The sequence below is a fragment of the Mus musculus genome, chromosome 9, assembly GCF_000001635.26.
Source record: "Mus musculus strain C57BL/6J chromosome 9, GRCm38.p6 C57BL/6J".
Taxonomy (NCBI): Eukaryota; Metazoa; Chordata; class Mammalia; order Rodentia; family Muridae; genus Mus; species Mus musculus.
In genome coordinates this window covers 111,400,216-111,414,336 of record NC_000075.6, presented here as the reverse complement: position 1 = coordinate 111,414,336, position 14,121 = coordinate 111,400,216, and the positions used below count along the sequence as shown (strand labels likewise).

At 46.6% G+C, this 14,121-nt stretch overlaps 1 long non-coding RNA gene across 1 annotated transcript; it reads right to left on the bottom strand.

Annotated features, from left to right (window-relative positions):
- Nucleotides 1–7,894: 7,894 nt before the first annotated feature.
- Nucleotides 7,895–12,693, bottom strand: Gm51693. The gene is made up of 2 exons (XR_003948254.1): nt 11,916–12,693; nt 7,895–11,803 (listed from the first exon to the last, which is right to left on the bottom strand). It is a non-coding gene; the product is annotated as a predicted gene, 51693 (long non-coding RNA).
- Between the last annotated feature and the right edge of the window lie 1,428 nt (nt 12,694–14,121).

Below are 14,121 nucleotides of genomic sequence, written 5' to 3'. Positions count from 1 at the left end.
AGAGGGCCCAGCCCACTGTGGGTAGCACCATTCCTTAAAGCTGCTGTGTAGATGAAGCTGGCCTTAAACTCCCTGCTGTTCTAATGAGTTTACAGGCACATGTCCTCATACCCAGCTACACCAATGCTGTGTGCAGAAGCTATACAGGTGAACAGATAAACATACTCCTACTGAGAATACAAACCAGACTGTCCGCTGCCCCCAGCTGCCTCTTTTTGCTCCTGTAAAGGAAATGGCAGGCCTCCTGCCAAGAACCTGTCTGTGAATCTCTACCCTCCTAACCAACTACCCAGATGCCCAGACTCCAGGCCTATGTAAGTGTCATTCTCACTTCCACAGTGAAGTTTTTGGACCTCAGCTGGGCCCTGGATGATTCGCTGCCAACCCTTCCTGCCCTTGGGGGTTGGAGATGAGATGGTGCAGAATCAACGGCACAGACTCTGAGAACAGGTGGCAAACATAGCAGCAAGCTCCTTTGAGCACTGCTGCAAGCTCCTTTAATACCCTCCACCGGCGCCCCATTGGTCCCAAGAAAGCATCTCTTCTAAACAGCAGTTCCCAATTGGCTGACATTGTCTGCATCAGCAATCCTTGGTCTCTTCGGCAGTCTTCAATTAGGTCCTCCTGCAGGAGATGCCTTTGCGGCTGCGCAGCCCCCAGAGTTTATATAGAGGTGGCCACTGCTGTCCCTCCTACACGCAGTTTTCAAGACTCCAGGACACCAGAGAGCTACGGGGAGCAGCACTCATCTGTATAATGGGTGTGTGCCAAGTGGATGTATCCCTCCTCAATTCCCCCACATCCTCAGAGTTACACATTTTAGACAGACACCACCCTTCCCTTCCCTTTCTGTCTCCAGGGAATCAGAGCCATCCTGACTTCATGAGACCCCCCCTTTTCCTTTGAGACCTCTAAGAAAGGGCACCACGTCCACCCCCAGCACTCTGCTTAGTGACCCTGAACTCTCCAGCGAGCCCTTCCGCCCCCGGTGCTGCTGCCTCTCTGTTTGTTCAATGGTGGCAACAACGCTTCTAAGAAATCTTTTGCCCAAAAGGTCAGTCCACCGCAGTTTCCCCTTGACTCCCAAACCCTTTCATCTCCAGGGTAGGATGGTGAAAACCAAGGCCTGTTTCCTGGGCACAGACAAGTGCTCGGAGCTAGCGTTCCATTGGATAAAAGGTGATCTTCCCAAAGGAGGCAAGATACAAAAAGAAATCAAAGACTCAGAAAGGGCGTGACATGAAATATTCATAACTGCAGTTTCAAATGTGTTCTACATGTTATCTGACCTAAGGGACCATTGATGCTAAATGAAATCTAATATGTCCGCCTAGAATATCACTCCTTTTTGACCACTGCAAGGATGCTTCCTTTAGAGATCTCTCTCCAGGGGTTACAGACTGAATATGCTCTCGCGATATTTATATATTTATATATTGAAATGATTTTCTGCTTGCCGTCAGGCACTCCGTCTCTGCTGTCTTCGTTACAGAAGCCAGCAGGCATTGTTCAATTCTCAATAAAGCAAACTCCACATTTCCTTCCCTTGCCCAAGGAGAACATATAGGTGTTAGGCTAAGAATCCATCTTCCGAAAGTGACAAAGCAATACTCTGGGGATTTATCTGTGCCGGCTCATAAACAGTTGCTATGGCAACAACAAAACACAGCCGTTACCAAATGTGCACGTCTCCAACGGGCTTTTCCAGACCCGCGTGTTCTGCACACGCTCCCCAAAATGCTGCAGGGACTCAGTGTGTGGGATGTGGAAGAAGGAAAAGGAGATGAACTAGAGACTTTTGAGTAAGAGACAAGCAATGTAAAACAGTGAGCTCTCATATGAAAGTAACAAGTTAGAGGAGCCGAAGATACGGCTCAGCAGTTATGAATGCACACTGCTCTTGCAAAGGTTCTTAGTTCAGTTCCCAGTAACTAGTCAGACAGCTGACCACAGCCTGCAACTCCAGCTCCAATGGATCGTTTGTCCTTTTCTGACCTCGGTGGGCACCCAAACACAGTCATCACATGTGAGTAAGCCTCTGTGTGCCTGTGTGCACACACATACACACACTTACACACACAAAAAAAAAATTAGTCTCTTTAATTTTTAAAAATCGAAAGCTTAATGTGTTTAAGGTACACTGTGCACTAGCCAGCATGAACTCCTAACTTGGAGCTGTCCTTCTGAGTTTTGACATTTCCACTATGCTCCCACGGCCACCACCACTGATATTTGGTAAAGAGGAAAACCCATCTGAGCTGAGGATGCAGAGGTGAGCTTAGACATCTGACTCTTTGGGAAGCTGCGTTCCCGTGAGAGAAAGCAGACAATGAGGACAGAAGCAAAGGTTGGCATGGTAGCCTATGCCTGTAACCCCAGGACTCAGGATCCCAGTGGGAGATAATTGCCGTTTGAGGTCATCGTGGGCTATGAAATGAGACTATCCAGCCCTGCATAGGAAGGCCTGTCTCAACTCCACAAGAAGGGGCTGGAGAGATGCCTCAGCTGGACAAGCATAAAGACCTGACTTAAGATGCCCAGTATTCACATAGAAAGCAGTGGGCATCTGTAACCTAGACACATGGGATCCGATCTGCATAGCTCGCTGGCCAGCCAGTCTCGCCAACCAATGAGCTCCAGATTCAGTGATGACCCTATCTCAAAAAAAGAAGACAATTATGCTAGCTATATCAGTCAGCATAACAGAGTATCACTAAAAGGGATTGGTGCTTGCCCATGGGATGGGTATCAAGTTGGGCCGGTTATTAGTTGGCCATTTCCTCAGTCTCTGCTCCATCTTTGTCTCTGCATTTCTTGTAGGCAGGGCAAATTTGGGGTCAAAGGTTTTATGGGATTAGTGTCCTTATTCCTCCCTCCACTGGGAGTCCTGCCAGGCTACAGGAGTTGGCTACATCAGGCTCCTTATTCCCCCACTGCTAGGAGTCTCAGCTAGAGTCACCACCATAGACTCCCTGGAGCCTCCCCCATCCCAGGTCTCTGGCATGCCCTAGAGATTCATCCCTCGGATTTACATTCACCCCTCCTAGCCCTCTCTCACCAGCTCCAGCCTAGCATAACTGTCCTCTGAGAGGCTCCACTCAGCAGTGACCAAACCAGCTGCAGAGACCGACAGCTAAACATTAGATGGAGCTCAAGGATTCTTGTGGAAGAGTTGGGAGAAGGATTGAGGGACTAGGAGGGGATAGAAACTCCACAGGAAGACCAACAGAGTGAACCAACCTGGATCCTCAGGGGCTCATAGAGACTGAACCACCAACCAAAGAGCTAGCATGGGCTGGACCATGGGTCCCCACACATATGTAGCAGATTTGCAGTATGGTCTTCATGTGGGTCTCCCAACAGCTGGAGCTGGGGCTGTCCCTAACTTTGTTGCCTGCCTATGGGTCCTGTTCCCCTAACTGGGCTGCCTCATCTGGCCTCAATGTGCCAGATTGCCCAGTCCTTCAGTAACTTGATATTCCAGAGTGGGTTGGTATCCAGGATGAGGGTGTCCCTCTTCTCAGAGGAGAAGGGGAAGCAGGGGTGGGGGAGAAGCTGTGTGACAGGAGACTGGAAGGAAGAGGGGGTGTGATCGGGATTTAAAGTGAACAAATAATTTAACTAATGGAAAAATTAAAAGATAATTGGTGTCAATGTTTGTCCTCCACAAGCACACATACATATACGTCCACCCTCACACAGGTGCACACACACACATACACACACACACACACACACACACACACACACCAAGCACACACAAATTAAATAAAAATTAATAAGCAAAAGCAAAGGAGCCGAAAGCATGACAGAGGTGCTTGGAAGAGTTTCTCTCCCAACTGGTCTCACAGTAGTCACTCTCCAGGTGAAGGATAGAGCTCCCTAGAAGAGACAAGCAGATGTAGAGTCCTCTGTCCTGTCAGCAGACTGTTGTTACCATCTGAACCTGGTTGCCAGGCAACACAGCCAAGGCACAGGCAAACCTGATAAACAGCTTCCAACCTAGGTGGGCAAGTAGGAGAGCCCTCTCCCAGGGATGGTCTCATGTCTTAGGATCTTGAAGGAGAGAAAAGACAAATCATGGTACCAGGCTGCCTCAGTGGTCCTCACACCAGAACACAGAGCAAGCAAAAAATAAAACCTCACAATGTAGCCAAGGATGGCCTTGGACTACGGAACTGCCCTCTTCCACCTTCCGAAGGCCAAGGCGCTGTGATAACACCTACTGTGAGCACCTGCTGATAACATCCAGGGTTTTGTGCACACTAGAGAGAGGCCACCAACAGACCGACCCCACCCCCGCCCCCACCCCCAGCCACTGAAACCTCTGTGGGTCTCAACAGTGTCAGGAGCAGCAGTAGTTAGCACTGGCTGAAATCACTGTGTCTCTCCTGTTCCTGCTCATCTCCTGCTGGAACTGGCTGACAAACCCTTGTCGTTCCATGTCTCCAGGGATGGCACAGTTCTGAACTCTGCCTGTTCAGTTCTTGTGGTCTGAGGTGCCTCTCCTTGGCTTTGGTAGAGACCGGTGCTTGATAGAGAACAATAGCATTCAAAGCATCTGCTCCAACCTGCAATCGGTCAGTCATGTCCTTAGCTCTTCACTGTCCAATGCAGGGTGTTTTACTGGCTGCCTGGGTCAGGGCCAACAATTCTTTCTCTCCTTTTCTGAGAAATTTTAGTTTTTTCTAGTTGGGGGGTAGGGCATGATACATTTGTGCCATGAGTGCCAAGGGACATCAAAGGACTTTGCTTAAGACATAGTCTCTTGTTCACCATTGCATATGCCAGGCTAGCTGGCCCTCGAGCTTCTGGGAGTTCTCTGGTCTCCACCTCCTATCTTCCTATAGGAAAGTGCCATTACAGGTGCACACTACCACACCCCACTTTACATGGCTTGTAAGGAGTTGAGCTCAGGCATGATAGTCACTTTGCCCATTGAGACGGAACTCCAGCTCCCACAAATGTTGGGTCTCATGTCATGTGACACCAACCTTGAGTCCCTGTGCAGAGAGGCCAGTCTAGCTCTGCTGGCTGCTCATATGAACACGTTAGAGCAAAAGAGAGCCAGTGTGTTAGGGAACATTTGGAAAGATCTTAGAGAAAACAGGGTAGCCAAGACCAGAGCAGTTTTTCTCCTAGTAACTCACTTTGAGGCCAAAAGTCTGCTAAAAATGTGACTTATACCTTGGCCTTTTTGTGGCTCTACAAACAGCCCAGACACCAACAAGGGTTGGCTCACCACCCTCACAACTTTTATATCCTACAAATCAGAAGTAAAACAGTCCTTGAAGTCATCTGAGTGGTCCAGAAAATTCTAGTCGTTGACAGTGCCGTGATGAGTAGCAATGAGGTTCCTCAAAGAATTAAAAAACTACAGTGTGATCTAGCAATCCTGCTTCTGGGTCATAGGAAATGACATCAGTGTGTCACAAGCATTGGCACACTCATGTCCACTGCCACACTCACCATAACACACACACACACAATATATATATAAAAACATCTGTCTACCAGTTGCTGGATATATAAGAAAACTGTGGCGAATGGCATGCATAATGGTATATCATGGAGTCCTAAAAACCATCTTGTGATATTAATTCCCTGAAGCATTTATAGAGATGGCAGCAGATCTTGAAAGGGACGTGATGTGCTTCTTGGTTTGAGCCTGACACAGCTTAGCGCCTCCCACACACAGACGAGGACCCGGAGCCTGGATTTCCCAGGAAACCAGTTTGCTTGAGCTGCCTCTATTTGAAGTTCAGGTTGACACATGGCTGAAGATTTCCCAGACTCGGGTGGGGAACGACCTGGAGCCCAGCTCTTTCCTCTTGATTGGCCTCTTCTCGTTATCTCAGTAGAGTACCCTCCATATGCATCCGTGTCACCTCGGCCCAGGGTGTCCTGGTCTCCCAGGAACCATGCCGTTTGGCTGGGCAGGGCAAGGGAGCAGAGAGAAATAAGGAATAAATGAAACAGCAATCCTCAGACATTATGACAATCTCCGATGCTCTCACTCAAGTGCACACTCTTGGCTCTGATCCCGTGTGAAACTGTGAACGAAAATGTGTCTCATCTAGAGGAGAAAATGTGTCTCAAATCTCAAATAGTGACTGTTCAACCCCCAGCCTTCTGTCAAACGTGCAGACATGATGAACATCAGATGCTTGGCTCCTGGCCCTTCCTCGTTTCCACCCTGCCACTGCCCCTTAGGGCCAGCTGTAACTTCCCTTTGGAAGTCTTTGGAGCAGGTCCAAGGACCCTGAGGCTTTCATTGAACAAATGTCCTCAGGATCTCTTACTCCTTCTGAAACTATACATCAACAAATATTCGTTATGAGCCAGCTTAGAGCTTAATGTAGGGTCAGACAGTCGGGAGCTGACCATGAGGACTCCAGCAGTAAGGGGGGGGGGGGAGTTCTCTCTACTTTGTACCTTCGTTGTCTGGCATGTGACCACCAGACGCATGTCTCCAGAACACTTAAGTTCTGCATAATGCAAAAGGGAATCAAAGTTGTCCATTTGATTTAATTTCCACTTATGTGGCTGCAAATTCAGAGCTACTGCTATTTTAGATAGTTCAGGGCAGGAAGAAGCAAGCCAGACTCCAGTTCCCTATCCTATCTTCTGCCCCAAAATCCTACAACAGAGGCCTGGAGGCTCTGAGGCTGAGGCGGCAAAGCATCATCCCCAGGGCAGAAAGAGGTGAATTTACCCCTGGGGATTGGGAAATACCTCTTGGAGTCGGGTGCCCAGCGAGGGAGCATTAAAGGGCAGGCAGGATGGATGCTGTGGGTGGATGGGGACTTCAACAGGGCCAGGGATGGTGAAAGTGGGGGGGGGGGTGTTGGCGGTCAGATACTGCTCTGTAGCCACAGAAGCCTTGGGAGTTCCCTCAACTCAGAACCTCAAATCAGGGAAAACTAGATGTTTGGCCATAGCATAGAAAAAGTATTTCAGGCAAGGCATTCAAAACAGGGTGGGAGTTTACTAAAAGTACAAAGACACTTAGGGAAAAAATATTGCAAACACGTGTGTGTGTGTGTGTGTGTGTGTGTGTGTGTGTGTGTGTGTGTGTGTACTTATCAAAGAAGAATTGCATCTCGGTGTCCTTAGGCTAAGCCATTTGAGCCATCTTGGTGGTTCTCAAGTCATGCCTCAGACTCTCATATGGTGTTAAGAGTCCCACACATACACACACCTCTCTCATAAGTGATGGTATAAGCAAATCTTGGATAGAATTATAACCTGAGATAAAACTAAGTTTGCAGGAAGGACTGGGGACATGTCTATGTAGTGCAACAAGAGATGAAACTCCAGAAAATCTTAAGTTTAGAGTTAGCGATGAAGAAAGGGTTTCAGCAGGCATTCTTAAAGCTGTGTTGAGATTCTTTCTCTTTAAAACTGACATTTTTATCTTTAAATATATTTATTTTGTTTTAGTTTAGGAGTGGTTTTGCCCACAGGCATGCTTACATAGCACTTGTGCATTGCCCACAGAAGCCAGAAGAGGACATCAGAACCTCTAGGACTAAAGTTATGGGGAGCTATGAGCCACGTGTGGGTGCTAAGAACTGAACCCCAGTATTCCCACAAGTGCTCTCAACCACTGAGACGTCTCTCCAGCCTCTGTGTTGGACTTCTCGAGTCTTAGCAGATGATGAGACTTTAACGTGTCCAGGGGGACTTCTTCCAAGTTTCGCCCTCAGGTAACTTTCCACTTCCAAGACACACTGACACTCCTCCAAGACCGAGTCAGGCTGCTTGGTCAGAGTTGAGGCAAACTTAAGGATTGGGTGGAGATGCAGAACAGGACTGTCATTATCAACAGCAGTACAACATCGGACTGAAATCTCTAGGAGAGTTGAGAGTTCTCTGCCTGTTGTTTCCTTCACACACACACACACACACACACACACACACACACACCAGGCATGTGGTGGTGGTCTCTCCTTAAAGGGTTCAGGGGAGCACGTTGTACCTGTTCCTTCGTCTGATGTGCCTGCTGACTTCTTGGAATTGATTTTTCTGGTATAATTTTAATATGCCCATGTGCGGATAACCAATCAATCTACCTTAACAAATGTACAGAGTGGCACCCATTTACTTTCAGAAGTAGGCGATCTATCACCCTGTGCCTTGTGGTGGTAGAAAAGCCAGGCGGTAATCTCTACAAACGGCGCATGAGTGTTTTGCAATGAGTGTTTTGCAAACGGAGCTCCTTAATGCGAGGCTGGTGGAGAGCCCTGTCTACTTGGCCAGGACCTGTGGGAACAATATTGCAGAGCCCACACCGATCCTAGGGGGCACACATGCTCCAGGCTCTCTTGGCTTTTGCTGTGTTTTCTCTTGTGGTAATTTTTAGTTTCACTTTGTTAGTCATGGTTATGGCTGAATTTATGATGAACCAGGAGTTTTTTTTGGGGGGGGGTTGTTTTTGTTTTTGTTTTTTTTCCCTCAAAAAACAGAAATTGGTTCTCCCTGACAGCCCTGACTGCTTCTACGGTCATCTTGAGTAAGCGAGAGGAACTCGCTGAGATTAATGATTCTTGCTTACTTAACTGTTCTAAACAAGAGATGATTGTTGAGAACTTAGGAGATAGCTCCTTAAAAGATGACATTAGAACTGATAGGACATATAAGGAAGAAATAAAGGATGTAAAAAGTCAGACATCACTCCAGTGTCAAAAACATCAACACAGGAATCTAAATCTCCTATCCCTTGGAGGTAAAAGAGCAAGCAGAGACTGCCAGAAAGAATAGAAGCTTGTTCCCAACAGTTAAGAGTTAGGTATTAAATCATTACCCTTTTGAGAATGTATAAAGAATAGGACCACAACTACTGCTCTCACTAAAATGATATGTGGGCCATAGAAATTAGACTTGCACCTGGAAAATATTGTTCTATGTAGGGTATCATACTTTCTGATGACCACAAATATATGAAAGCATCGTATTGATGAAGACTGACCACAGAGGTTGGTCTTCCATTTCTGTAACCACATGTCTGTCGCCAGCCTAAGTACAGTACGAAGAAGGTGTGCCTGGCTAGATAGAATCACTTGGCTTACAATAGAAAGTTCATGCTCAGATATGAAGTCAAGGTACACTGATGCTTAGATATGCGGTAAAGGCCAATTAATGACGACACAGGAGTGGGAAAAGAGGAAGAGAAACAAAATGGCTAAACATTAATGACTCCTAGGAAATGATTCAAGAGGAAAGAATTGAAACTGCTGGTGCTCGAATGCTTGAGAGCTTATGTGAATAACGATGGCTTGAGCTATTCAAGCCATTTATTAAAAAGACAACAGCGGTCAGATTCCTCAATCTTCACGGACTCCACCCATCCTGCTGGAGCTGGACATTGACACTGTGCGTGTGTCACATAGAGCTGTTTTTATGGCCACTGAGGTGCAGAGTCACCCTACCTCTTTATATAGATTCAAAATGGAGTCAAATACTGCTTGTAAGAGGGAGTCTCTCAAGGCAAGGCACAGCCTGAGAGCAAAGTTTGATACAATATGGAGTAACTTAGGGCAGTCTGTAGCTGGGCGGCAACAAGGGAGAAGTTGCTTTACCCCAACACTTGCTAAATGAGGCCCTGGTTACTGATACTAGGGCAACTGCCGGAGCAGGAAGGCCCCTATCCTTCCCCTTAAGCCAAGGACAGACATCCCACCCAACAATGAGCAGAATGTCCCTCTGCCTGCATGACCCTCCAACACACACCCACTCCTGTCAGCACAAAGATGACGAACGAATTTTTCCATCCCTTCATGTTGCATGCTCCCACTTCTCTTTTTAAAATATCCCCAGTAGCGAGGGTAGACGAAACAGAGTTCGTTCCTTGGCCAAGGGCTGCGTCTCAGAAACATTCCCAGACTCTGGTTTGTTTGGACTTAGCTACAGTGGCTTTAGTTCCATCTGGACACCCTCAGGCAGCCTGCATACATATTTTTTAAACTTTGAAAGTAGTGCAAAGAAGGAAAGGAATGGGCAAGAAATTCACTCATATGCACCCTTTCCTCCTGTGTGCCCCAGTTCCCTGCATACATGTACAGAAACACAGAGACAGACAGACAGACAGACAGACAGACTACAAGTATTGTACCTACTCTATAGCTTTGCCTAGGAGCTATGTTCTGCCTCCTCCAGTGCATGTGTCCTGTCAGTTTAAATAGGATCTACTTATATTCTAAAAGGACTTAACTTTGCTTTAAAATGTTTACGTGTTGGGTTGGGGGTGGCTGGAGAGATGCCTCAGTGGTTTAAGACCACCGCCTGCTCTTCCAGAAGCCCTGGATTCAGTTCCCAGATGCCATGTGGTGGCTTACAACCATCTGTAACTCCAGTAACCTCAAAGAGTCTGATACCTTCTTCTGGCCTCTGTGGACACCAGGGACTCACGGAGTGCATGAACTGACATGCAACAACACATGCACGCACCAAAAATAAGTAATCCTTTTTGAAAATGTCAACCTGGAAATGTCTATTTGGGGACAAAGTCTTAGTCAATGTGACGTCTAATTCACTGTGTAGCTGAGGATAACCTTGAACGTATCCTCCTGCCTCTATCTCCCAAGCGCTGGGGTTACAAGCATGCACTACTACATCTGGTCTTATGCAGCACTGGAGGTCAAACCCAGGGCTTCATATATGCCAGTCCAGCGCTCTGCCAACTGAGCTACATTCCCAGCCCCTTGGAAAGCTCTTGATGGAAGTAATACTAGAATTCTGGGAAAGCACAGCTGTTGCAAGCGCAGGTCGCCTTGGAGCACTGGCTAACCTGAGTTCTTCAGAGCAGAGTGCCGATGAGCCTGAACAACAGATCAAGGGCATCACGTTGGGCTGAAAGGACCCTGATATTTGGCCTTAAGACCACAAAGTCTCAGAATGACAGACCGTATCCTGCCTTCTATACTGGCATCTTCTGACATCATTTAGCCCCAGGAAGTCTGTTTTGCCCAGCTCTGACTCATATAGTTCCATGTCCCCTAGTGAAGTCACCTGATTTCGCAAGTGAGTGATGCTTTCCATTCCTTGGAGGTGCCCAATGCTGTTATATTAGACTATATTAGATGACAGAATCCATCACTGGGCTTACCTCAGAGCTCTCCTACAGAAAAAAAGAAATGGACTCTGTAAAGGGCTCATCCTGCACCTGAACAGGTAACCAGAGCTCCAGGGTAGAGTCCATGAGAAAACAGGTCCTTCCACTCCCATTAGCACCTGCAAGAACAGCATAAAAAAAGCCAGAGGAGCCTGAGAAATGGCTGTGGTTAAGAGCATGGTACTTCCAGAACACTCATGTTTGGTTCCTATTTCCCAGGTCAGGTGTCTCATAATTGCCTGTAACTCTGGGTCCCAGGAATCCTACATCCTATGCTAGCCTTATCAAACACCTATGTGCATGTGTGCATACTAACACACATACAGACACACACACACACACAGAGAGAGAGAGAGAGAAAGAGAGAACTGGAAATATGCTGACGTTGCTCCAAGGAGACTGAAGACAGGAAGACACTGGTCTGGCAGTGGCATGGAAAACGGAGGAAAGGTTGGCTTAACTTCACGAACATCTCCACCCTGCATCCACGTGATCCAGAGTTACATGGAGTGGCTGGAGACGGAATGCTGAGCATCGGGTTTGAAGGGTTCTCTGGGCCCCACCTGCACCTGTACAGTGGGTGCAGCAGCGGCTTCCCTCCTGAGCTTGTGATAGTCACTGGGAAGAGACTGTGCAAGCCAGCATGAACGACTCTGCCCATAAGTGGCAGTTGTTGTTTCTGAGGCAAACCTAGGAAAAGGAGGAAGAGGAACAGGAAGGGGGCATTGTGAGGAGGAGTTGTGAGACCCCACGGCAAGGAAGCTTTCAAGCAGGAAGGTAGAAAAGAGAAAGCCAAGATTACCTGGTCATAAGACGATCTGGGGGTGAACAGAATTTGTCCAGAAAACATTAGTGGTGAGACTCCTTAATCACCAGAGGCTAAAGATGCATGCCAATTGGGTCAGTTGGCTGAGAGACCAGTTCTCCATGGATCCCCAAAGGTGTCCCAAAGAGCTGATCTTCCTTTTAGCTTGTCAATACCACGGAGCACATGATAACCCCCTTTCTGGGGGCTGTGCTAGCACCCAAGTGACTCTTTGTAAGCACCAGAGGGAATCGTCTTCTGACAATCTCTTGGAACAACAAACATCTCCTTTCTTTGACCTCTCCAGTTCAACCTCCAGAAACATTTCCATTGCTTTACAGACAAATATAATACAATCAATTTTATAAGCTTCACCTGGTATAGCATTCTCAAGGTCAATGCCATCAACAGTTCTGGACAGCAGTTTTGCTTACTTTTGGCCAAAGCGGATCAAACCACCAAGCTTCCTCTGCAGCTCACATTTTAGTGAATGACTGATCTTCAACACACCTGTAGCCTTATCAAAGGTGATCCAAACTTTGCGTTCTCCAAGATGGCCCTGTAGCAAACATCCCTCCATCACCTGTAGAAATGTTTCTCTAATATAAATCCCTGATAATGAAGCTGATAATTACTTACATGGTACAGAATTTAACCTGAAAAGGGAGATATCCTGACACCTATTACAACGTGTATAAACCACAAAGATGCTAAATCAAGTGAGATAAGCAAAAATAGGCTGCTACAGGGTCAAACACAGAAGCTAACACTGAGATGTTACAAAGTAAAATAAATAAATAAATAAATAAATAAATAAATAAATATTCTACAGCCAGGACAAACAAACTTGTCGTCTCCTATAAGTAGGAGAGAGAAGTGGCCAAGACTGAAACCAAGGAAACCTTTTTATATAGCAAGCAAGCAGGTGATTACAAAAAGCAGAATTTTGCAGTTATTTTTATGATTATGATATGAGTTTATAGTCAGACAGTTCCCAGAATATACCATGGAACAATAGAAACAATTTATGGTGTATAAATCACAAGGTTATAGAAGAACAAGTTTTAAAAAACGTTGAGCTTTAGCTTGGGACATGATTAGAGAAAAACACCAATGGGAACAATATAGAAATAAAGCAATTCTGACATTGTGTTTAACCAGGAGAAGGAAGAAAAAAATGGAGTCAGCTGGCCCTTCACATAGACAGTGCAGGGTCCTACTTGTATGAAGCAGCTAGAGTAGGCTTCCAGGAGCTGGGAAGATGGGAAGACAGGAGCTGGTGACAATGGGTGACTCCAGCTATGGGTTTGTGAAAGTTCTACAGGTGGATTATATGACAATATAAATGTACTCAGCATTACTAAACTGCACACTTAAAAACAAGATGGTAAATCTCAGGGTTATATGAACTTTGCCACAGTCACAATTGTATTTTGAGCTGGAGAGATGATTCAGTCAGTAAAGTGCTTGTCTCAAAGTCAGAGTTTGATTCCTAGAACTTATATGAAATTAAAGTTGGGAATGGTGCACATTTGTAATCTCGGCAACAAGCAGGCAGAGACGGTGTATTCCTGGGGCTCCACGGCTGTCCAGCCTAGCTCAATCAGGAAATCTGTGAGCTTCAGGTAGAGGTGAGAGACCCTGTCTCAAAACGACAAGGTGGATGGCTCCTGAGAAATGAGAGCTGAGACTTCAGTGTGGCCTATACACACATGCACACACATACACAAATACACACACACACACATGTATTTATGTGCAGATGAAATCACACACACACACACATACACATACATAAATGAATTTCTTGCAAAGAAAAAAAGAGTGCTGGATCTGAAAGTAAGTCCTTGTTTATTTTAGTAGACACTGTCAAAGTCTTCGTTCTCATGAAGAGGGTGACAGGGCGGTTCCTCTCACAAGCTCCTGACTTGGGTCCACTCAGTCTCTTCCCATCATGGCTTGGCAATGGCCAGGGAAGGGGAAACAGACTAGAAACCTACACATCCTCCTTACGTGTAACAGAGACTATTTATCCGCCAGGCCCTACGCAGAGCCTCCTGAAAGTGCATCTGGGTGGTGGCTTTCTGCAGAGTGGGTAGAAAGCTCCATGGACGCCTCCAGAAACTCCAGAATTATTTGTGTTCTCTTCCCCCTTCCCACTCCCCAGCCATAAAAAATGATGACTCCCAAAAATCACAGACTG